This window comes from Eleutherodactylus coqui, chromosome 11 (genome assembly GCF_035609145.1).
Source record: "Eleutherodactylus coqui strain aEleCoq1 chromosome 11, aEleCoq1.hap1, whole genome shotgun sequence".
NCBI classification, from domain to species: Eukaryota; Metazoa; Chordata; class Amphibia; order Anura; family Eleutherodactylidae; genus Eleutherodactylus; species Eleutherodactylus coqui.
Window position 1 is genome coordinate 88237767 of NC_089847.1, and position 23034 is coordinate 88260800.

The 23034-nt window shown below is 43.5% G+C and overlaps 1 protein-coding gene across 1 annotated transcript in view; it reads right to left on the reverse strand.

Annotated features, from left to right (window-relative positions):
• Nucleotides 1-15126, reverse strand: part of LOC136582791 (4-galactosyl-N-acetylglucosaminide 3-alpha-L-fucosyltransferase FUT6-like) — a 32557-nt gene extending 17431 nt beyond the window's left edge. Inside the window, exon 1 of the mRNA XM_066584043.1 lies at nt 15099-15126. The gene's annotated coding sequence lies outside the window, so the exon portion shown is untranslated. The remainder of the gene's footprint in view (nt 1-15098) is intronic.
• Between the last annotated feature and the right edge of the window lie 7908 nt (nt 15127-23034).

Sequence of the window (23034 nt, forward strand, 5' to 3'; positions counted from 1 at the left end):
TTCTTCCGAAATCGACCCAGAAGGTCGATAGATATTCCTGAAAATTGCAGTGGGTACCAAAGTATATACTTTTGCTAATGCATATTTTCCCAATCAAGCTCAGGTCTCCTTCGGATCCTGAATGTTGGAGGCCCTGACACGATTTGCTGCAGGCTCAGGCATTATCCTTGGAGGAGACTTCAATCTTTGCGTCGACCCATTCCGGGATTCATCCACAGGTAAGTCCAGTGTCTCCTCTGCCGCAACACTTAAACAAAAGAAAGATCTCTCAGCACTAAAACTTGTTGACCTCTGGAGGGTGTTACATCCCAGGGTCAAGGACTTTAGCCATCACTCAGTGGCACACAGCAGTTACAGTCAAATAGACTACTTGTTCATCTGGCACAACCTACTAGACTTTAATCCCTCTTGCTCTATTGATGTTTTTCTGTGGTCTGACCATGCCCCGGTCTGTGGCGCACTAAATAATGTGAAAGGTGTTAGAGGGTACCACTCCTGGCGGCTCAATGATAACCTACTAAACCACGCACCATGTTTGAAAGATGTCCAGACAGCAATCAAAAACGTCCCCGATGACCATTTGTCGGACACCACATCGGCCCCCATTCAGTGGGAAGCCTTGAAGTGTGTAATTCGGGGAATACTCATATCACACAGCTCCAGACTAAAAAAAGAGAGATCCCCCAAAACTAGAGACCCTCCTCATAAACCTAAATACCTTAGAAACCTCCACATCTGACCAGTTGCATGCAGAGATATCCGCTCTTCGCCAACAAATCCTCACTATACAAGATCAAGCTGAAGGCGCTCGACTCGACCCCACCCCGGCCAGGAGATTAAGAACTCTCCTTGTGCCGTCAGATGTTTGCCTACCTTTGGTAAATCCCACCTGGTCGCTATGAATTATACTTGGGAGTATTTGGAGAAGTCTGGACGCTAACATTTTGGATAGAAGTTTTGTGTCAGAGTTGAGGAGGGAGATTGGCCTAAAATTTGCAGGGGTGTCTGATGGTTTACCGGGTTTGGGGATTGTGATAATGGTGGTTTGAAGCATCTCTGAGGGCATGGCGCCTGAGGACATAGCCTCGTTGTAAAATAAATGTAAGATATGGGAATAGGGTCTGGGCGTAGGTTTTATAATATTCATTTGTGAATCCATCCAGACCGGGCGATTTGAAGTTTTTTAGTAGCTTAATAGTGGAGGAGACTTCTTTTATGGAGATAGGGTCATCTAGGTTGTAGCGTAAGGGGTCTATTTTGGGAAGAGATATTTTTTGTAAGAAGTCATTGATAGTAGAAGAGTTAGGTTGGGGTGTTTCAGTGTCATTTTTTAGATTGTATAAATTTACGTAAAAGGAACTAAATTCATTTGCTATGTCTTGTGGGTGGGTAAGTTTGTTGTTGGGGTTGTTTGATTTGAACAGGAAGAGTATTTTTGCTTTGATCTGTTTTTGCTTAACCTTACTTGACATCAGTTTGGATGGTTTATTATACGAGGAGTAGTAGTTGGCTTTCATAAAATTGTAGTTTTTGTTGTGGTCCTCTATGAGGATTGTTCGTAGTTTTCTTCTGAGGGTTCCCAGTTCCAACTGATCCGAATTTAAAGGGGTTTTTTGTAATCTTTTTTCAATTGTGTGGATTTGGTTCAGAAGCTCATCTGTTAGTTTTTGTTTATTTCTTTTATGTTGAGAATTTAATTTGATCAGAAAACCTCTAATTACTGCTTTGTGGGCGTTCCAAAGGGTATAGGGGCCAATCTCCGGGTTGTCATTTAAGGTGAAGTATTCCTCTAAGGCTTTGGTAATTAAAATTTTGTTCTTTGGGGATTTAATTAAGGGGATATTAACACGCCAGATTTTTGTGTTTGTTTTGGGGTGACCTAGATCTATTCTCAGTGATATTGGAGAATGATCCGACCATGTTGCTAATCCTATTTCAGAGGAAGTGAAAAGTGGGAGGGTCCATCTGTCTACTAAAAACAAATCAATGCGGGAAAAAGATTTGTGGCGTGGAGAGAAATACATAAATTCCCTAGACGAGGAGTTTAGGCATCTGAAAGCATCGTACAAAGCTTCTTTGTGGAGCCAGGGAAAGAGAATGGGTGAGGATCTATGTTTGTTTGTTGAATCTTGGTCCCTATCTTGAGTGATATTAAAGTCCCCGCATATTATCATCTTTCTCATTTTTATTTTTTTTATTTTCTTTATAACTTTGTTTAAAAAGAAGATTTGGGATTTATTTGGAGCGTAGATGTTGGCAAGAGTGATGGGACTTTGATCTATGGTGCCGGTCAGTATGAGATATCTACCTTTGGGATCAGTGAGGCTGGATTTGAGAATAAAATTGACATTCGCTTTAAAGGCTATCAGGACGCCTGCTTGTTTTTTTGGGGCATTGGACATATAAATTTGAGGGAAGTTTTTATTAGTAATTTTTGGGCATGCTATGGAAGAAAAATGGGTCTCTTGTATGCATATCACGTCGGCACCAAATTGTTTGGCATCTTTTCAAACTGATGTTCTCTTCAAAGGTGAATTCAAGCCCCTTGCGTTCTGGGAAATAATTTTAAGTGTCATGGTTATTAAATGAGTAGATCATACGATTTTGAGGATGAAGAGAGACCGCTTGAACAATAACAAATAAACAGTTATAAGCACATACTACTAAGAAGACATCAGATTCAGAATGTGGAGAAATGGTGGTAGTGGAATCTGGATGCCTGAAAGAATAATACAGAAAAACAAAGCAAAAATATGAAACAGCATGGAAAGCAGGAGTTAGTGCCTGCATGCTTGTGGGGAATGGAGAAAAGTTCGCCTGAAGTCAATCACCTTCCACTGTAATAAACTCAAGGTATACGCAGTGGAGAGTAACAGGTTGAAGAATATATGCTCAGGTAGTAGTTTTTAGGTATGGACCGAGCATGACCAGGATTTGGTTACTTTGCTTGATCTTGCAGCTGTTGTAAAGCGAGAGTCGTTTGGTATAGCAATGTTCCAAGACGTGAGGACTTTGTTACCTTCTTGAGGAGTTGAGATTACATGGAGGGAGCCCTCTTTATGGATAAGTAATTTAGTTGGGAATCCCCATTTGTAAGGAATTTTGTTTGAACGTAGGGCCGAGGTAACCTGAGCAAAGGCCTTTCTTGCTTGTATGGTTGCTTGAGAAAGATCTGCGTATATTTGAATTTTTGAAAATGTGTCTGGTAAGGTGCCCATTTTTCGTGTTGCTTGCATCATGGCCTCTTTAACGTGAAAAAAGTCTACTCTGACTATGACGTCTCTTTGGATTTCTGCGGAGAGGAAATTTGGTTTGGGGAGTCTGTGTGCTCTGTCAATAATCCGCTCAGAGTCTGGTGTTTCTGGGAGAATGGTGTTGATAAGTTGAGATATGTAATTTTTTAAGTTGGTTTGACTGATGTTTTCAGGGATCCCTCGAAGTTTTATATTATTTCTTCTGTTTCGATCCTCTAAGTCTGCAAGCTTATTTTTAATGGCGGAAACTTCGTCCTCTAAGGTGTAATGAGAGTCGATTAGGTTGTTGTGCGAGGAAGTTAACTCCTCCATTTTGTTTTCCATATGGTCTGTACGGGCTCCCAAGTCTTGTAAGGAGGCGTTAACAGAGGATGATAGTAGATTGAAATCAATGTGCATAGACTGCCTCAGAGCGACAACCATATTTTTAATAAAAAGTTCTGATGCGGGTTGATCAGAGGAGGGGAGATTTATAATTGGGTCTTCCATTAGAGGTAAGCTAGAAACTGAGGAGGAAGGAGAGGCTACTCTCGGGCGTTGTTTTTCGGGGCTGGAGGAGAGGAAAGAATTCTCCTCCCGCCGAAAGTTAGTACTGGGCGCCATCTTACTTGCCTCTCTGTTGGGACTGTGGGGTGTAGTTTCATCACTCACCCTCCTCTGGCGTTGTCCTTGAGGTGGCAGCGGTTGTCTGTGAGTTGCTGAGTCTTGTCTCCGCTCGTCTGTCACATCTCCAGCGGTGGGGCCCCCTTCAGTGAGTGCAGGATCAGCACCAGCGCTTGGAGCGTCTCCCTCTAAGAAGAGATCAGACGGAGCGGGGGGGGGGGGGGCTGTCTGCAGCCGCGGCTTCTCATCGGTAAGCGCTGCGGGTCAGGGAAAAGTCTGAAACCTTCTGTGGATGGGATTTAGAAATCCTCTGCTTGGACATCTCTGTAGACTTACAGGTAAGAGCCCGCTCTGAGAGGAGAATATTTCTCTTTTTGTTGCTTGGAGTCGCTAGGGAATGGATTTTGCCGGCGGAGCTCAAAGAAGTGCAACTTGCTCGGTCGGCATTCAGGCCACGCCCCCAGCTTGTTGCCCCTTTATCCTAGTTCGAAAAACTTTGTATGTCATCCACACCACCTACAAAAGAGATCTCTCAGGTATACCATACCTTGCTGACAGAGGAGACCTGGAAAGACTCATTGGTATTTAAGGGAGGTTGTGAAAAAGCACTAGGTAAAGCTTTAACAGAAGAACAATAGGCCAAAATTTTCACTCTGACACACAAAGGTTCTAGGTCTAGCAAAGGCCAGGAACTCAACTATAAGCTGTTGACTCAAATGTATAGAACCCCAATGAGACTAGCCAAAAAGTTCACTCAGACTTCAAAATCCTGTTGGAGGTGCACCTCAGGTACAGGCTCCTTCATACATATTTGGTGGTCTTGTACCCTAATAAGGCCCCTGTGGCATCCTTAACCTTTTCCCCAGAGTTAGCGCTGCTTTCATTGCTTCCAGGCTCTCTGGCATAGACTAAAAAGAGCCCCTCAGATTTTTTCTCCTACCCATGCGCCAGCTTATTTCAAAATTATAAAAATAAACATCTCCTCCCACACGGCTACAATAGATAGAGACATTAGATAAAATCATTCACATAGAAGAGATTGCTGCGAATGATGATAAAAAAACATGGCAGCTTTTATAATACATAGGCAGCTTGGATAACATTCCATGCATTCCCACGCCTAAATGTTTGGTTGGTATCGGGTGTTTTGACCCCATAATCAGAATTTACCGCATTCTTCATCCTCCACTCATCAAAATATTACTATAAGAGGCTCAAGCCCTACAGGTTGTCAACATTACTACCACCTTCCCCCAACACCTCCTACCTCTTTCTTCCCCCAGTGTCCTCAAACTTTGCCATGCTATTGAGTTAAGGTCTTGACGTGCCTGGCGTGAGCGTAGACCTATTTTTTCTTTTATTATTGTTAGTGTTTAATAAAATGAAAGAGCTATGTAGTTTGAGTTTAATTAGGAATTATATCATACAACTGTTGATGCATATCTTAAATGTAAACTCATTCCTCTATGTACCTTGTAGTTCTTCAATAAAATACTTTTGAACTAGAGATGAGCGAAAGTACTCGGTAAGGGCGATTTCGCAATCGAGCACCGCGATTTTTGAGTACTTCACTACTCGGGTGAAAAGTACTCGGGTGCGCTGTGGGGCGGGGGGTTGCAGAGGGGAGTGGGGGGTAGCAGCGGAGAACAGGGGGGAGCCCTCTCTCTCTCCCTCTCCCCCCCACTCCCCGCTGCAACCCCCCGCTCAGCCACAGCGCACCCGAGTACTTTTCACCCGAGTAGTGAAGTACTCGAAAATCGTGGTGCTCGATTGCGAAATCACCCTTACCGAGTACGTTCGCTCATCTCTATTTTGAACCATAAAAAGATGATTCCCAAGCAAATCCCAGGAATCAGTCTGAAACACATATAGTAACTTGGTTAGGATGTTCACATACAGAGGATTAACCCCTTCAGTGGCACGCCCAGAAATTTTTCGGGACGAGCTCCACTGCGCATAGTGATATAGCTCGGAAGATTTCCGGGATATGTGTCACTATGGGACCTGCAGAGCACAATGCCATAAGCTGTGGCAGTGTGCTCTGCCTTTACAGTCCCACAGAGAACAGTGCAGGACGTTAAAAAAAGAAGCTGGAACATAGAACGAATCTGCCGGCAACTTCCCTCTTTTTTTTTTTTAAACTCCTGCACTGCTTTGTTTACAGGTTTCCACAGAGACCATCGGCTTGTCAGAAAACGGCTGATGGTCCCTGTGGCAGGGAGAGCTGGTGATCAGCTGTCAAAGGATAGCCGGGCACTAGCTCTTACACAGCAGAGAATGGCGAAAACCTCTGATCTCTGCTGGGTTAACCCTTTACATGCCACAGTCTATGCGACCGCAGCATGTAAAGGGCTGATACCATTGGACCCCCCGCAATGTGATCAGGGGGTCCTGATGAGTGTCTGTAAAAGTCCCCTAAAGGGACAAATAATTTTAAAAAGTTTAAAAAAAAATAATTAAAAAACCTATAAAAAAAATAAAAACACCTTTCTCCCTTTACTTTGTAAAAAATTAAAAATAAAAAACAAAATTACACATGTGGTATCCCTGCATTCATAATAACCCAGAGAAGGAAGTTAGTACATTATTTAACCCCCTAATGACACGGCCCCTTTCCTCCCCCCCGCCACCTCCTTTTCGTTTTTTCCTCCCCCCTTTCAAAAAATCATAACTCCTTTATGTATTCATCAATGTCGCTGCATGAAGGCTTGTTTTTTTGCGGAACGCGTTGTATTTTTTAATGGTGCTATTTAAAGTACCATATAATGTACTGAAAAACTTTTACAAAATTTCAAGTGGAGAAAAATGCAAAAACAAAACAAAACGACATTCCGCCATCTTTCAGTGCGTTTTGTTTCTACAGCACACAAACTGCAACAAAAATGACATGATAACTTTATTCTATCCTTTGGTACGATTACTACATTACCAAACTTGTATAGTTTTTTTTCTTTTTTTGCTGTAGTGCTTGTATTTTTTTTTAAGACATTTCATTTTCTAAAATTATTTTCTGCTGCATCTTCTGCGTGCAATAACTTTTTCATTTTTCCGTCAACATAGTTGAGCAAAGGTTCATTTTTTGCGGAATGTCCTGTAGTTTATGTTAGTACCAATTCGGAATACATACAACTTTTTGATTGCTTATTATTTTTTTCTGGGAGACAGGGTGACTGAAAAAGTGCATTTCTGGAGTTCTTTATTTTTTTTCTTTTCGGACTATGTTCGCTGTGTGGGATAAATAATGCAGTACTTTGATAGATAGGACTTTCATGGACGTGGCGATACCAAATATATGGGGGACTACAGTGTGACTTAATGCTGTATGATTGTAGTTATTACCCGCGGGTGACAGTTGTAATTAACAGCTGACACCTGCACTGTATGAAGAGAGGTTGAGTCATGATCTCTCTTCATACATACCCCAATGCTGCAGGATGTAAATATACATCCTGGAGCAGGAAGAGGTTAATCTGCAGGGTGCACGCATGTCCTATGTTTTGCAGGTACGTACCGATTGGACGCCTGTAAAACACAGACATGTGAACACACCATAGGGAACCAATAGTTCTAATAGACACGTGGTTGTGTGTGCACCTATGTACGGACACGCACACGCTCGTCAGAAAGCACCCTTAAAAGGGTGTAGAGCCATCTGTGCCACAATGTCTAAGACAAAAATGAAGTAAGTAAACATCAATTTAATAACACAGAAGGTACTTAATTAGTATTGAGACATTTGTTATGAGCAATATAATGTCACAATATAATGTCACAGGCATAGCTCAATAGACGATACATATTAACCCCTTAATGACCAGGCTGTTTTGTACCTAAAGGACCGGACACTTTTTAGGGATTTTACCCATGTGGTGGTTTTACTGTCCTTTTTTCTTTTCCTTCAGCTATTTTTTCGCGGCATATAGGGCTATTTTTTCGCTGACTCTTTTTGTGTTCTTTAGTTTTACTGGGGGTAAAAAGCTAAATATATATATATATATATATATATATATATATATATATATATATATATATATACACTAGCTGATATACCCGGCTTCGCCCGAGTTAATTTGGCACTGGTGTTTATCTGGTGTTCACACGAAAAGTCTTATGAAGTCGTGGTTACTTTAAAGATACTGAGGAAAAACATATGTTCACCATTTTGCATAGTTCTCTGCGTTACCCAGGAAACACCACGTGGAGGTAACCATGTGACGTTTACTTTATATAAAATGACATCAGGAAGTGAGAGAATTAGATTACGTACATAAAATTTGGACAGTAATTCTTTTGCGCTTAGAATTGAATAATGGAGTTGGGACCCATTAGCTTTCCCTATTTATGACATAATCAATGCTTGTGCCAAATTTCCCGTTTCTATGACACCGGAAAGTGAGAAAATTACATTCCGCACGTAAAATTTGGACGCTAATTCTTTTGCGCATAGAATTAAATAATCGAGTTGGGACCCATTAGCTTTTCCTATTTATGACATTATCAATACCTGTGCCAAATTTCATGTTTCTATGACACCGGAAAGTGAGAAAATTAGATTCCGCACGTAAAGTTTTGACGCCAATTCTTTTGCGCTACAATTGAATAATCGAGTTGGGACCCATTCGCTTTTCCTATTTATGACATAATCAATGCTCGTGCCAAATTTCCCGTTTCTATGACCCCGGAAAGTGAGAAAATTACATTCCGCACGTAAAATTTCGACGCTAATTCTTTTGCGCATAGAATTGAATAATCGAGTTGGGACCCATTAGCTTTTCCTATGTATGACATAATCAATGCTCGTGCCAAATTTCACGTTTCTATGACACCGGAAAGTGAGAAAATTACATTCCGTACGTAAAATATGGACGCTAATTCTTTTGCGCATAGAATTAAATAATCGAGTTGGGACCCATTAGCTTTTCCTATTTATGACATAATCAATGCTCGTGCCAAATTTCCCGTTTCTATGACATCGGAAAGTGAGAAAATTAGATTCCGCACGTAAAATTTCGACGCTAATTCTTTTGTGCTAGAATTGAATAATCGAGTTGGGACCCATTCGCTTTTCCTATTTATGACATGATTAATGCTCGTGCCAAATTTCCCGTTTCTATGACACCGGAAAGTGAGAAAATTACATTCCGCACGTAAAATTTCGACGCTAATTCTTTTGCGCATAGAATTGCATGATCGAGTTGGGACCCTATAGCTTTTCCTACGTATGACATAATCAATGCTCGTGCCAAATTTCCCGTTTCTATACCACCGGAAAGTGAGAAAATTACATTCCGTACATAAAATTTGGACGCTAATTCTTTTGCGCATAGAATTGCATAATCGAGTTGGGACCCTATAGCTTTTCCTATGTATGACATAATCAATGCTCGTGCCAAATTTCCCGTTTCTATACCACCGGAAAGTGAGAAAATTACATTCCGTACGTAAAATTTGGACGCTAATTCTTTTGTGCATATAATTGCATAATCGAGTTGGGACCTATTAACTTTTCCTATTTATGACATAATCAATGCTCGTGCCAAATTTCACGTTTCTATGTCATTGGGAAGCGAGAGATTTACATTACGTACGTAAAATTTCACCTGAAAGTGAAAAAATTAGATTCCGTACGTAAAATTTGGACGCTAATTCTTTTGCACATAGAATTGAATAATCGAGTTGGGACCCATTAGCTTTTCCTATTTATGACATAATCAATGCTCGTGCCAAATTTCCTGTTTCTATGACACCGGAAAGTGAAGAAATTACATTCCGCACGTAAATTTTTCGACGCTAATTCTTTTGCGCTAGAATTGAATAATCGTATTAGGACCCATTCGTTTTTCCTATTTATGACATAATCAATGCTCGTGCCAAATTTCCTGTTTCTATGACACCGGAAATTGAGAAAATTACATTACGCACGTAAAATTTGGACGCTAATTCTTTTGCGCATAGAATTGAATAATGGAGTTGGGACCCATTAGCTTTTCCTATTTATGACATATTCAATGCTCGTGCCAAATTTCCCATTTCTATGACAGCGGAAAGTGAGAAAATTACATTCTGCTCGTAAAATTTGGATGCTAATTCTTTTGCGCATAGAATTGAATAATCGAGTTGGGACCCATTAGCTTTTCCTATTTATGACATAATCAATGCTCGTGCCAAATTTCCCGTTTCTATGACACCGGAAAGTGAGAAAATTAGATTCCGTACGTAAAATTTGGACGCTAATTCTTTTGCACATAGAATTGAATAATCGAGTTGGAACCCATTAGCTTTTCCTAATTATGACATAATCAATGCTCGTGCCAAATTTCATGTTTCTATGACATTGGGAAGTGAGAGATTTAGATTATGTATGTAAAATTTCGACGCCAATTCTTTTGCGCATAGAATTGAATAATCGAGTTGGGACCCATTAGCTTTTCCTATTTATGACATAATGCTCGTGCAAAATTTCACATTTCTATGACATTGGGAAGTGAGAGATTTAGATTACGTACGTTAAATTTCGACGCCAATTCTTTTGCGCTAGAATTGAATAATCGAGTTGGGACCCAATTTCTTTTCCTATTTTGGAGATAATCTATGCTTCCGCCAAATTTCATGTTTCTACGACATTAGGAAGTTGGAGAACTTTTGGCGAGTCAGTCAGTGAGTGAGTGAGTGAGTGAGTGAGGGCTTTCAGCTTTATATATATATATATATATATATATATATATATATATATATATATATATATATATGTGTATATATATATATATATATAGTTGTATTTTTGAAAATTAGTATATTTATGCTAAAATAAAGTATGGGAATGTGCTCCTCATTTTGTTTTGGACATTTTGATATATAATATGTATAGCTTTGGGTTACAGGGTCCTTTTGGTTGGCGTCAGTGGTGGCCCATTTTGTTTTTTACATATATATTTTTATTTTGCTCTGTAACTTTTTAAACTTATTTGTAACTATTGTTTTTACTATCTACATCCCCTATAATGTCATATAAGAACTCTGGGGGTCATTCACATTATCTTTTTTAAATTTATTGTTTCACACTTTTCCACTGTAGATGGGGCATCCACAGGAGCCCGAATTACAGGAAAAAAACATCACCCTGTAGTGACAATAGTCACTAATAGAGCTGATTAGAGTCTGCTAGCACCCTGCAGCTTTGCAGTCAGGTCATATAGTGGATGTAATACTTCTAATTTCACTTCTCAGTACATAGCGCTTATTGAGCACTATGTAACTGGGAAAGAAGAAAGCAGAAGCTGTTAAAAAAAACACTTCTCCTCGGGGTTCTCAACTGTGACAAATTCACTCGTGGTCTACCATCCAGGCCATGAGCTACTCCTGTTTGTTACTTTGAAACCTTTATTTAGAATCTATGCAGGCAGGAATCTAAAGCACCCTAATGAAAGAGGGCTAACTGAGGGGAAACGCTGCTCTTAGATAACAAGCCGAATCTGCAGAAATCTGCTAGTGGTAGGGCAGGTTTATCTGAGCCTTGGGTACATAGAGCACTCCTTCCAGAGTGTGGACAAGCATAGGGAAATATATTATCTCCCCACGCAGACTCCATAAAAGAAGTGTTTCTGCATCAGCAACTGTCCACGCATATTTAGGATATAACCCACGCATTTTCAAATCGTGGTCTGACGTCTCCTAGATATTGACCGGAGGGCTGGACACCACGTATGTGGGAGACAGCTATACTGATTAAGGCCTTAGTCAGACGGGCGTTTTTTCGCACGATTTGCGGATCGCATGACGGATGCGCATCCGCAAATCGCGTGACCGGTGCGCGCAAGTCGCCCGCAAATCGCCCGCAAATCTGCTCCTAGCCGCGTTTCATTAGAAATGGGCCGGAGCTGTCCAGCGCATTGCATTCAATGGAGACGGCAATAGAGCCGCCTCCATTTAAAGCAATGCGCTGCGGGCGAGCCCGGGATGAATTGTCGGTAAGGGCTTAAATATATAAGCCCTTCCCTGCAATCCATCCTAAAATGTGTAAAAATAAAAAAAGATTGTATACTCACCTTCTCCCGGCAGCCGGAGCTCCGCGCGGCCGTCCTGCAGTGGGTGTGAAGGGGGTGTGAGTCAGACCTGCCCCCTGATTGGCTCAGCGCTGAGCCAATCAGAGGCATGCCTCACTCACACCCATTCATGAATTCATGAATGGATGTGAGTCAGACCTGCCCCTGATTGGCTCAGCGCTGAGAGGCAGCAGTCACCCACCCATTCATGAATTCATGAATGGGTGTGTGAGTGAAACCGGCCTCTGATTGGTCAGGGCTGTGACCAATCAGAGGCAGATCATTCAGCAGGCGGGGATTTTAAAGCCCCGCCGGCTGAATAGTGCCGAGAAGCAGTTCAGGAGAACTGACAGCGGCCGCGGCTGGACTCTGGCTGCAGCGGAAAGGTGAGTACACAATCTTTTTTTATTTTAACACATTTTAGGATGAATTGCAGGGAAGGGCTTATATAGTTAACCCCTTCCCGACAATTCACCCCGCGCACCACGCCGGCAGCCCATTGCTTTCAATGGAGCGGCTGTATTGCCGCTCCATTGAATTCAATGGGCAAACATCGTTCTTCTCTGCCACAACTGTTACAGCTGTGGCAGAGAAGAATGATATGTCTTCTATATGTTCTCAATGGGGTCGGCGCTGCTGCCGCCGGCCCCATTGAGCGCATATACAGAAGAGAACAGGAATCGCAGATCGCAGATAGGTGCGATCTGCGATTTTTTGTTCTATAATTTATCGGACGAGCGCATAAAAAGTGCTCATGTGTCCGATACCATTGCAAAGCAATGGTTTTATAAAATCGCCGGACGCATGCGCAAATCGCGGCTAAAAACGCCCGTCTGACTAAGGCTTAATAAAGCAGTCATAGATATAGATACCTATAAGCAGATTGTATAGAGACATTGTATGCAATTACCTCAAAAGTATATAAATACCCCTAGTGGTTTTATGAGTATATGAAACTAGGAGAGTAGGAATAAATGCCTGCTTGATAATATTTATTATTAGTGTACGCAAAAGAATCACAAGACAGTAGATCAAGAGATCACGGCGTCTATGAGGTATATGGAAGTAGATAGATTCGTGATTTATCACAAAAAGATCTTCCGATATGTCTATGGAATATAACACCTTTCTAAATAAAAGAAGGTGAAGATTAAAGGTTGATCCATTGTGAGTTCATAGATCTTCTGATGATCTGCCTGATGAGCAGAAGGAAATGCGTCGAGCTATGAACCACGAGGAACACTCACTACATCAGAGATATAAATTATGTAGCTTACACTACAAACGGATCAATTGAACTAATTTTGAAACTCAGTGAGGATTGTTCTCCCACCAAGAAACTATACACATACCTACCCAAGGTGGGATGAACAGAATTTGATTGTTTTGAAGGATTCAATCTCATATACTATTGTCTTTATAATATTTTAGGTTGATACAGATGGACTTCGAGCCCCAGGTTTTAATATATACCTAATAAAAATTAAGTTTCAACTGTCTATACTGTGAAAAGTTTAGTTTCTTCTATAGATCAGTGTACTGCCCCTGTGATAGTGAGTGACTAATAGCTGAGAACCTGAACTGCTCCTGCTTGATTGCAGGAGCAGAAGCTTTAGTCCGGCGCTGTACTTCTGCTACGACGGGGATTAAAGTCCCGGACCAAGTGCCATAAATATATAAAAATACCACACTTGGTCCTTAATGTTAATGTGTTCTATCGTGACAATTTACATGATCTGTATATTTCTATTTGAAGTACGTACACGTCTCATATAAGTTCCTTTTAACAAAACAATTTATTTTGGGTGCTAGGCATATAAGGCCGGGTTCACACGGGGCAGAAATGCTGCTAAAATTTTGCGTAATGTCCGCAGCGGGTCAGCACGGAAATTCCGTGAGGTTTTCGCAGCACTGAGGTCCTGTGTCCTGTTAACACCCATGGGTGTATAGCTTGGTAATATGGCAGTGCATGTATAAACAATACAGCGGATCTCAGTTATGTCTTCAAGGTCTCAGTTTGCTGTCGGCATCAGCATTCGCTAGAAATGACAACGTTTGGTAACATGTTTTGCTTATTGATATGGGCAAACACTGATTCAGGTTCTTCTATAAGAACTTGTTTAGGAGCTGCTTTAAGAAATAATGAACGTCTCCATCTATTTAGGGAATTCTATAATATAATATTTACATAGTTGTCAGCTTCTTCCATCATTCTGTGATTAATTACTCTAGATACATATTTATTAAAAATGTTTCACTAATGTAAAAGCAATTGCACAATTTTCTTCTAATATTAAATTATAATTAAGTGTACCATGAGAAAGGAAAGAATGAATTATGTGGCTTAACGTGTAGCGGTGTTACGTAATGGACAGAAACAAGTGCAACAATAGATTATCGCTTATTATCAGCAAATATGTAACAGCAAAAATACAGAAATACTTTGTAGCAAATAACTTTAGACTATGATGTTTACAATATGATTATTAGAATTATAAGTCACCAAACATTTATTTAAGAAGTCCAAGTCAGAAAAATGTACGACTAGAGCTACAATAATATGTACTTCACTACTAAATGAGGCCAGAAATTATACGATTATTATTATTAGCATATCATTAATTTGATGAAAATTTGCAGATAAAAATACATTATTCCTTCAATTCAAAATATTATGATTGTTGTATTCCGGGCTCCCATTTATAAGTGATATAATTGTAATAAGACGCATTTTGAATCCGTAAAATATTGAAGCCGTACAAGAATAAAATAATTGATATCCAATATAGTACTCTATTTAATCCACCAGCATCATACGGTAATTCACCCAATCATATGTAAAATCAAGACTATTATTGGTGTTTACATACTATAAATATAACAACAAATGTAATTAGAATACTAACGCTGAACATCAGCGGTTCCCCATATATACTATGTAGAAAACATCCCGGCAAATAGAAATTCTAGTCTTATTATGTTAGAATCTGTATTATAGTTAACTTATTATTCTAAATATCAAACATCTTAATATCGTCTCACATACAATGATTAATCTATAAAAAAAAAAAACAGTCTAAAGACAAATGTAAAGTGATAAAACCAGCTAATCCCAGAGAATCTAGTAATTTAGGTTAATTCAGAAATTAGGTTTATCTATAATAAACATGGGATTGTAATAGAGCTGAGAGCAACGTACCTGTGTGCCTGACTCTGGAGCGTTGTGAGTAATGAGATAACAGAGAAGAAACTAGTTCAACAAGTACCTAGAGGAGGAAATTAGAATACAGACAATAGAATCCTGGCAAAGTACCTACGGCTTCTTTCACACAAGTGTATATCGGCCGCTATTTTCATGGCCGGCCAATATATGCTGTGATCTGATGAATTGGATTCCGATGCATCAGATCACATGGCCGTATTCCCGCAACGTAAAAGCGCCCGTCCGGCAAATACAGCGCCGGGCGTTTTTACATGGAGCTCAAAAGATAGTCCTGAAACTATCTTTTGGGCTGGAATACTTCGGCCGCTGCATGGGCTCCAATAGAAGGCAAGGACAAAGGCCGGAGAGGGGAGGTGGGAGGGAGTTTCTTCTTTCCTCCCTTCCAGCTGATTGCAATGGGACAGGGCGGCGCTTAGCTCTGCCCCCATCCCACCCCCTCCCATTGCAATCAGCCGGAGGAGAAGAGAGAGGAGGTGAGCCGGGGAGGGAAGGGGCGACGGCATGACAGCCTCAGTGTATATGCGCCGGGGCCCATGCCGTCTGAATGGAAGCACAAACATTAGATTTGTGCACCTGTTCACAAGTTTTAACTCTCAGATCGTAGCGTATATCGGACGTCCATGAAAACGGCGGCCGATATACGCTTGTGGGAAGAAAGCCTCAGTAAGCTGGTTAGTTGATTTTGTATATTTCCAGAACCACCATAGCAATGGCCTATTTTTAGCTAGCTACGTATCAAACATCCTAGCTAATTGTAATCAAACTCTTAGGCCAACTTCACACAGGCGTATTTGCGTGCGTAATATGTAAAGAATAGAACCCATTGATTTTGGTGGGATCTTTCACATTTGTGTATTTTGCGCGTGCATTTCGGTCTTGCAAAAAAAATAAATTAATATTGTCCCATATACAAATCAAATAATCCAACCTCAACGTAAAGGCAAAAAGATAAAGTCAGCTAAAACTGGACATTCCAGAGGATGTTCCAGAAACTCCTGTAATTTATGATAATTCCTAAATTAGGATTAAATATCTATGAAGATTATAAGAGTATTGCACAGTTACGAGCACATACCTGTATGTCTAACAGTGGAGCAGCATACATAGTGAAATACATAGGCGTACATATAGGGGGTGCTGGGGTCGCGGTTGCGACCCGGCCCCTGAGCCCCCGGGGGCCCTCTTTCACACGGACTGACCGCAGTTACTTTCATTAAAGGGGTTGTCCCGCGGCAGCAAGTGGGTCTATACACTTCTGTATGGCCATATTAATGCACTTTGTAATATACATTGTGCATTAATTATGAGCCATACAGAAGTTATAAAAAGTTTTATACTTACCTGCTCCGTTGCTAGCGTCCTCGTCTCCATGGTGCCGACTAATTTTCGCCCTCCGATGGCCAAATTAGCCGCGCTTGCGCAGTCCAGGTCTTCTCCTGTTCTCTATGGGGCTCCGTGTAGCTCCGTGTAGCTCCGCCCCGTCACGTGCCGATTCCAGCCAATCAGGAGGCTGGAATCGGCAGTGGACCGCACAGAAGAGCTGCGGTCCACGGATGCAGAGGATCCCGGCGGCCATCTTCACAGGTAAGTATAGAAGTCACCGGAGCGCGGGGATTAAGGTAAGCGCTCCGGTGAGCTTTCTGTACGTCCCTGCATCGGGGTTGTCTCGCGCCGAACGGGGGGGGGGGGGGTTGAAAAAAAAAAAAACCCGTTTCGGCGCGGGACAACCCCTTTAAGGTCTCTGCACCAGCCGGCAGCTTCTCCTGCACGCTGGCGCTTCCTCCCGGACCTCCGCTCAGACTCCTCCCCTCTGCAGGAGAAGCTGCCGGCCCGCGCGCATATGTTTCTTTTCAGCCCCACTTCAGTAGCCTTGAGCAATTCCAGCAACCTCATTGGTTGTTGGGGACACACCTTCCTTTAAGATGTGCCCGAGGATACAGTTACACAGAGCTGTGCACGAGAAGCAGGTGCTGACAGGAGTACAGTACACAGATCTGCGGTGTATTCACTGCTTCTAGTGCTTCCACAGCTCTGTGAATACACCGCAGATCTGTGTACTGTACTCCTGTCAGCACCTGCTTCTCGTGCACAGCTCTGTGTAACTGTATCCTCGGGCACATCTTAAAGGAAGGTGTGTCCCCAACAACCAATGAGGTTGCTGGAATTGCTCAAGGCTGCAGAAGTGGGGCTGAAACTGCGGTCAGTGTGCGGGACCCTGTGTGATGGGGTGGGGGGTGGGGGAGAACGAGAGGGACCCTGTGTGATGGGGGTGGGGAGCACGAGGGAGACCCTGTGTGATGGGGGGAGCACGAGGGGGACCTGTGTGATGGGGGGTGAACGAAGGGGACCCTGTGTGATGGGGGGGGGGGAGAACGAGGGGGACCCTGAGTGATGGGGGGGAGAGAACGAGGTGCACCCTGTATGATGGGGGGTGAACGAAGGGGACCCTGTGTGATGGGGCGGGGGAGAACGAGGGGGACCCTGAGTGATGGGGGGGAGAAAACAAGGGGCACCCTGTGTAATGGGGGGGGGGGTGAACGACGGGGGCCCTGTGTGATGGGGGGGAGAACGAGGGTGATCCTGTGTGATGGGGGGAGAACGAGGGGGATCCTGTGTAATGAGGGGAAAACGAGGGGATACTGTGTGATGGTGGGGAGAACGAGGGGGATCCTGTGTAATGGGGGGAAAACGAGGGGGATCCTGTGTAATGGGGGGAAAACGAGGAGGATACTGTGTGATGGGGCGGAGAACGAGGGTGATCCTGTGTGATGGGGGGAGAATGAGGGGGATCCTGTGTAATGGGGGGAAAACGAGGGGGATACTGTGTGATGGGGGGAGAGAACGAGAGGGATCCTGTGTGATGGGGGTGGGGAGCACGAGGGAGACCCTGTGTGATGGGGGGAGCACGAGGGGGACCTGTGTGATGGGGGGTGAACGAAGGGGACCCTGTGTGATGGGGGGGGGAGAACGAGGGGGACCCTGAGTGATGGGGGGGAGAGAACGAGGTGCACCCTGTATGATGGGGGGTGAACGAAGGGGACCCTGTGTGATGGGGCGGGGGAGAACGAGGGGGACCCTGAGTGATGGGGGGGAGAAAACAAGGGGCACCCTGTGTAATGGGGGGGGGTGAACGACGGGGGCCCTGTGTGATGGGGGGGAGAACGAGGGTGATCCTGTGTGATGGGGGGAGAACGAGGGGGATCCTGTGTAATGAGGGGAAAACGAGGGGATACTGTGTGATGGTGGGGAGAACGAGGGGGATCCTGTGTAATGGGGGGAAAACGAGGGGGATCCTGTGTAATGGGGGGAAAACGAGGGGGATACTGTGTGATGGGGCGGAGAACGAGGGTGATCCTGTGTGATGGGGGGAGAATGAGGGGGATCCTGTGTAATGGGGGGAAAACGAGGGGGATACTGTGTGATGGGGGGGAGAGAACGAGAGGGATCCTGTGTGATCGGGGGGGGGGGGAGAATGAGGGGGATCCTGTGTGATGGGGAGTGGGGGGTGGGGAACGAGAGGCGTTCTGTGTGATGGGGAGTGTGTGGGGGGAAAACAAGAGACGTTCTGTGTGATGGGGAGTGGGGGGGGACGACGACAAGGGGTGTTCCATGTAATGGGGAGTGTTTAGAGTGTCAATGCGTATGGAAACAATGTATTGCGTATGGGCGGTTTATCACATGCAGCCCATACAAGTGTACAGGGCTCACGTTGCATGGTACACAAAGAAAGAGAGCATGCTGGGATTTATTTCTCTTGCTTATCTTCACGCAGTCCATTGACTTTTTATTGACTCAGTTCACTGCGCACCACGTGTGTGTGCGCAATGCACGCATAATAGGTGGTGAAAACCTGGCCGTGGACATGAGCCCTAACATGTTATATAAAGTTAGGTTATGTTGTCTCTATTGTATGTATTGTTATTATGCTGTCTCCAATGTATGTGTGTGTATATATATATAAATTTTCTTTCCTGAGGAAGCAAAGTATGCCTTGAGGCTTGTGTTCTGGATGTTTTAAAACTCTGCTAAAACCCCTGATTACTAATGATCTATTGATGGGTCATTTAAAAAAACAGTAATGTAGCTAAATGTGATGTAGAAGTAGTAGCCGTGAAAAGGAGTGGGGGTTGGAGGGGTCTGTAGGGGGGCCCCAAGCTAAACTTTTGCACCCGGGCCCATGAGCCTCTAGCTACGCCCCTGGTGAAATAGATAACCGAAAACAAACTACAGTAACAGAGAAACATAGTACTGCGTTCCCCAAAAATAAGTCCTACCCACATAATAAGCCCTACCTCGATTTGTAGAGGAGGCTTGAAATATAAACCCTCACCCGAAAATAAGCCCTAACTAAACTACATGAAAAAAAAAGCAATACTCTCCTAGCCAGCAGCCAAACTCACCTGATTGGCTGAGTCACGACACTCGTGATCCAATCACAGCACTCGCTTGCTAGAGGCGAGGCATTCAAAGCCCTGTCACCAGAAAGAGAGTAGTGTGTCAACGCTGAGGATTGCACTGCAGCCTGCCGCAGTGTCGGTGACCAGCATAAACCAGTATAAACAGATGATGGGAGGGGCGTGGCTTAACACTGGAGAAGACAGGACGCACAGCTCCATCGCTCCTGCTACTCACACGGCAAAAACAGAGATATCGGGTGTTCCTGGCACTACAAAGCTACACTCAGAGTCACCGCAGCCCCCTCCAGCCCAGGTGAGCATTCCAGGAGCTATACTTGGCGCCGGGCCACAGTGCCAACCTCGGAGCTACCGTGGCCTACTGAAGTCTCAGTGTGGCCCCCCGGAAGTCATATCTTGCCGCCGCCCAACAGAGCCAAGGTCATCCCGCTTACCAGATTGCGGCGGCATTGCTCCTGCGCGTTCCTCCTGAGACGAGCCTGGAACTGTGATATGCGGACTAAAGTCTCCTCACCTCAGCTTAGGGCCCGGTGGGTGTCACTGTCCACGGCGCTACCGGTCGCGGCACTAAAGAGGGAGCCCCTGCTCACTGCAGGTCCCAGCTGACTATATCTCCGCTGGAGGGGAGGTAGCGGGGGGACTACTAGCCTGCTCTGCCCTGCACCTAGGATCCTGTTAACAGACCCCTCATTCCCAGGAGCCGCCATCTTTAAAACCATTGGGCTGCAAACACACAGCGGCTGCCATTTTGCTGGCTTGAGAGGGAGAAAGTAAGCTCCTTCATTGCAGAAATAAGCACATCCTGTGTGCTCAGTGAAGTAGGGGTGCTTACTTACAGCAATTATAAGCTGCGTGGAGAGAGCAGCAGTGGAGAGTACATGCAGCAGCTGCCTTCTTGCTGGGCAGAGGCAGGTGGAGTCCTGCTGCTTTACTAACATTTAGAACACCACTTTGCATTAAACACAGTCTGCACAGAGGAGGCAGTAAAAAGATTCTTATACAGCCACCTCAAGCCTACAGCTTTCCTGCCTTTGAAGAGACGCAGCAAATTATTCAATAAAGCTATACAGCAGGCCTTTATAAAATCACTGCACACTGCTCCCCTCAGCTGCTCACCGCCACCATGTGGTATGCACAAAAATCTACTACTTCCCAACATCAGCTGAGGAAATGCCAGGTTGAGGATCTATCTGTAATGGCCTAAGACACGCACATTTTTCTAGCATTCTTCACTTATCCTAAGCGAGAGTTCTGCTTTCTCCAGATCCTTCAGTTTTAGCTTCTTTCATATACTTCACTTATACCATCCATCTCAGCTCCCAGCAATATGACAAAAGGCAGAAAAAGAGGCATCAGTCCCCCTAAACTCATATCCTTCTTCTCATCCACAACCTCATCTCATCAAGATAAGAGGAACCCCAACCCGACCGATCTAAACACTGCAAGTCCAACACCTCACTCTCCAAACTCTCCTCATGAAAAGCATGGAGACTCTCAAGGTAAACAAGCACTCTCGTCCCCAAGCGAGATACCGCCTCAGCAAACCAATACAAATTCAGAGCACATCTCACCTTAGATCCTGAAGGTCATGTTTCAGGATCTTAAAGAATCAATACAAAAAGATATCAAAGAAGCAGTTTCTTCCATCCATAACGATATTATAGCTCTAGGTGAACGCACCGCCTATCTTGAAGAGAAAATGGAGGACTTTGTCATAGCTCATAATACCCTGCTGGATGCTCACAATGAAGCAGAAGACGACATCACTGCAATCAAATTGAAGCTAGCGGATCTGGGTTACAGATCACGGAGGAATAATATTCGCTTCAGAAATTTTCCAGAAACCATAAATGACTCTCAACTCGTGGATTTTCTCACCGACCTCTTTGTTACAATAATTCCTAATGCACCACTATCTGACCTCCTGATCGACAGAACTCATAGGGTATGTTAGGGTCAAACCGACCGTTGAGCTGATGCTGTCTGCTTCCGAATTAGTCTTAAGATGTGAGTACTCAGACGACGCAGAATAGACAGTCACATGTATCATGGATTGTCATGAGCGAAGTGAAGTTTATTCAAAAGAGGTTACAGTTATAGAAGATTTTTGCTGACGTAGTTATTTGATTACTGCGCATGCCCAAGGCCGCTGAACATCTGCAAATTTTAATGAACAATATATCTTTCAAAGACGTCTCCTACATGAACAATACATCAACGCCCGGTGATAGTTGTATCAAAGAAGAACATGTCCTTGGTAAGATTTCTCGGAACATGACGAGGGAAAACAGGATAACATATGTGGAAGGCAAGTTTCAGGGTCACATAGCGGGAACAGGACAGATAAAAAGTAAATTTGGAAAAAGAAATTAAACGTATTTTCTTATTTATTCTAAGACAAGGGAAAATCTAGAATTAACCCCTCACATTCCCCCATTTGGCCATAGGGTCCACCATCATGGTAGGTACGTTCACCCGAGTGGTGCCAGCTCCTGCCAGATTCCCTAGAGTCATGTGGTGGTCCCAAAGTCCATCTGGGTTAAAGTTTAGCAAAAGCCTTTTCACTACATCGTGTGATACAAGACATGATTAACTTTAAAGCAATATATATGACAAGCAAAATCATCACTATTTGAAGCATACCTTGTAGAATTCCCATGAACCACCCTCCTAGACCAGAGAACCAATTGGCGGGGTTAAGAAAGCTGAACCATCCCTGATCTTCGTCTTGTTTTATACTGGTTGCTATTTTTCCTAGGTTATTGATTCTTTGGTGTATGGATTCTGAGTTATCGGAGAGATTGAAACAACACATTCCCTCAAATTCCTCACATCCGTGATTTAGTGCGAGTAGCAAGTAATCTATGGTGGCTCTATTTTGTAGGGCTGCTTTTCTAACTCCTTGTATATCTAATAGGAGAAGATCCAAAGCCTGGGAAGTGGCATTTAAACCTTTTACCATATCACATGCTAAACCATTAATTGCTCTTGCATTATATTGGGCCAACGCGGGAACACCCACAATACTGAAAGCAAGTGCTGTGTGTTCCGAAAAACTCAGTAGAGTGGGCGGTCCTTCACACGCGCTGTCTAGTCCCTTCACCTCCCGCTTCTGTCTTCCCACAGGTCCCAAGCTGTTAGGTTTTTGGTACATTAGTATACTTAGTCTAGACAATGCACACGGCCCTCCTGAAATGTTAGCGGGGCTGTATGTGTAAGTAAGATTCCCACACGACAGAACCCAACCTGTTTGTAGTTTAACATGTTTGATATGGCTAGGGCTCTTAACTGTTTGATTACATTTCATATGACTGACTAACTTTCTACATTGGCTTGTGGTGCGGTTACAGAGAATGTAAGAGGCGTCTATTGCCTGACTAGGGGTCAATTTAACTTGTTGGCACTTTCCAATTTCATCAGGATCACAGGTGAAATTATAACATACCTCAGCCTCAGCTACATTCTTTACCTGGAACTTAGTCATGTTAGTCCATCCC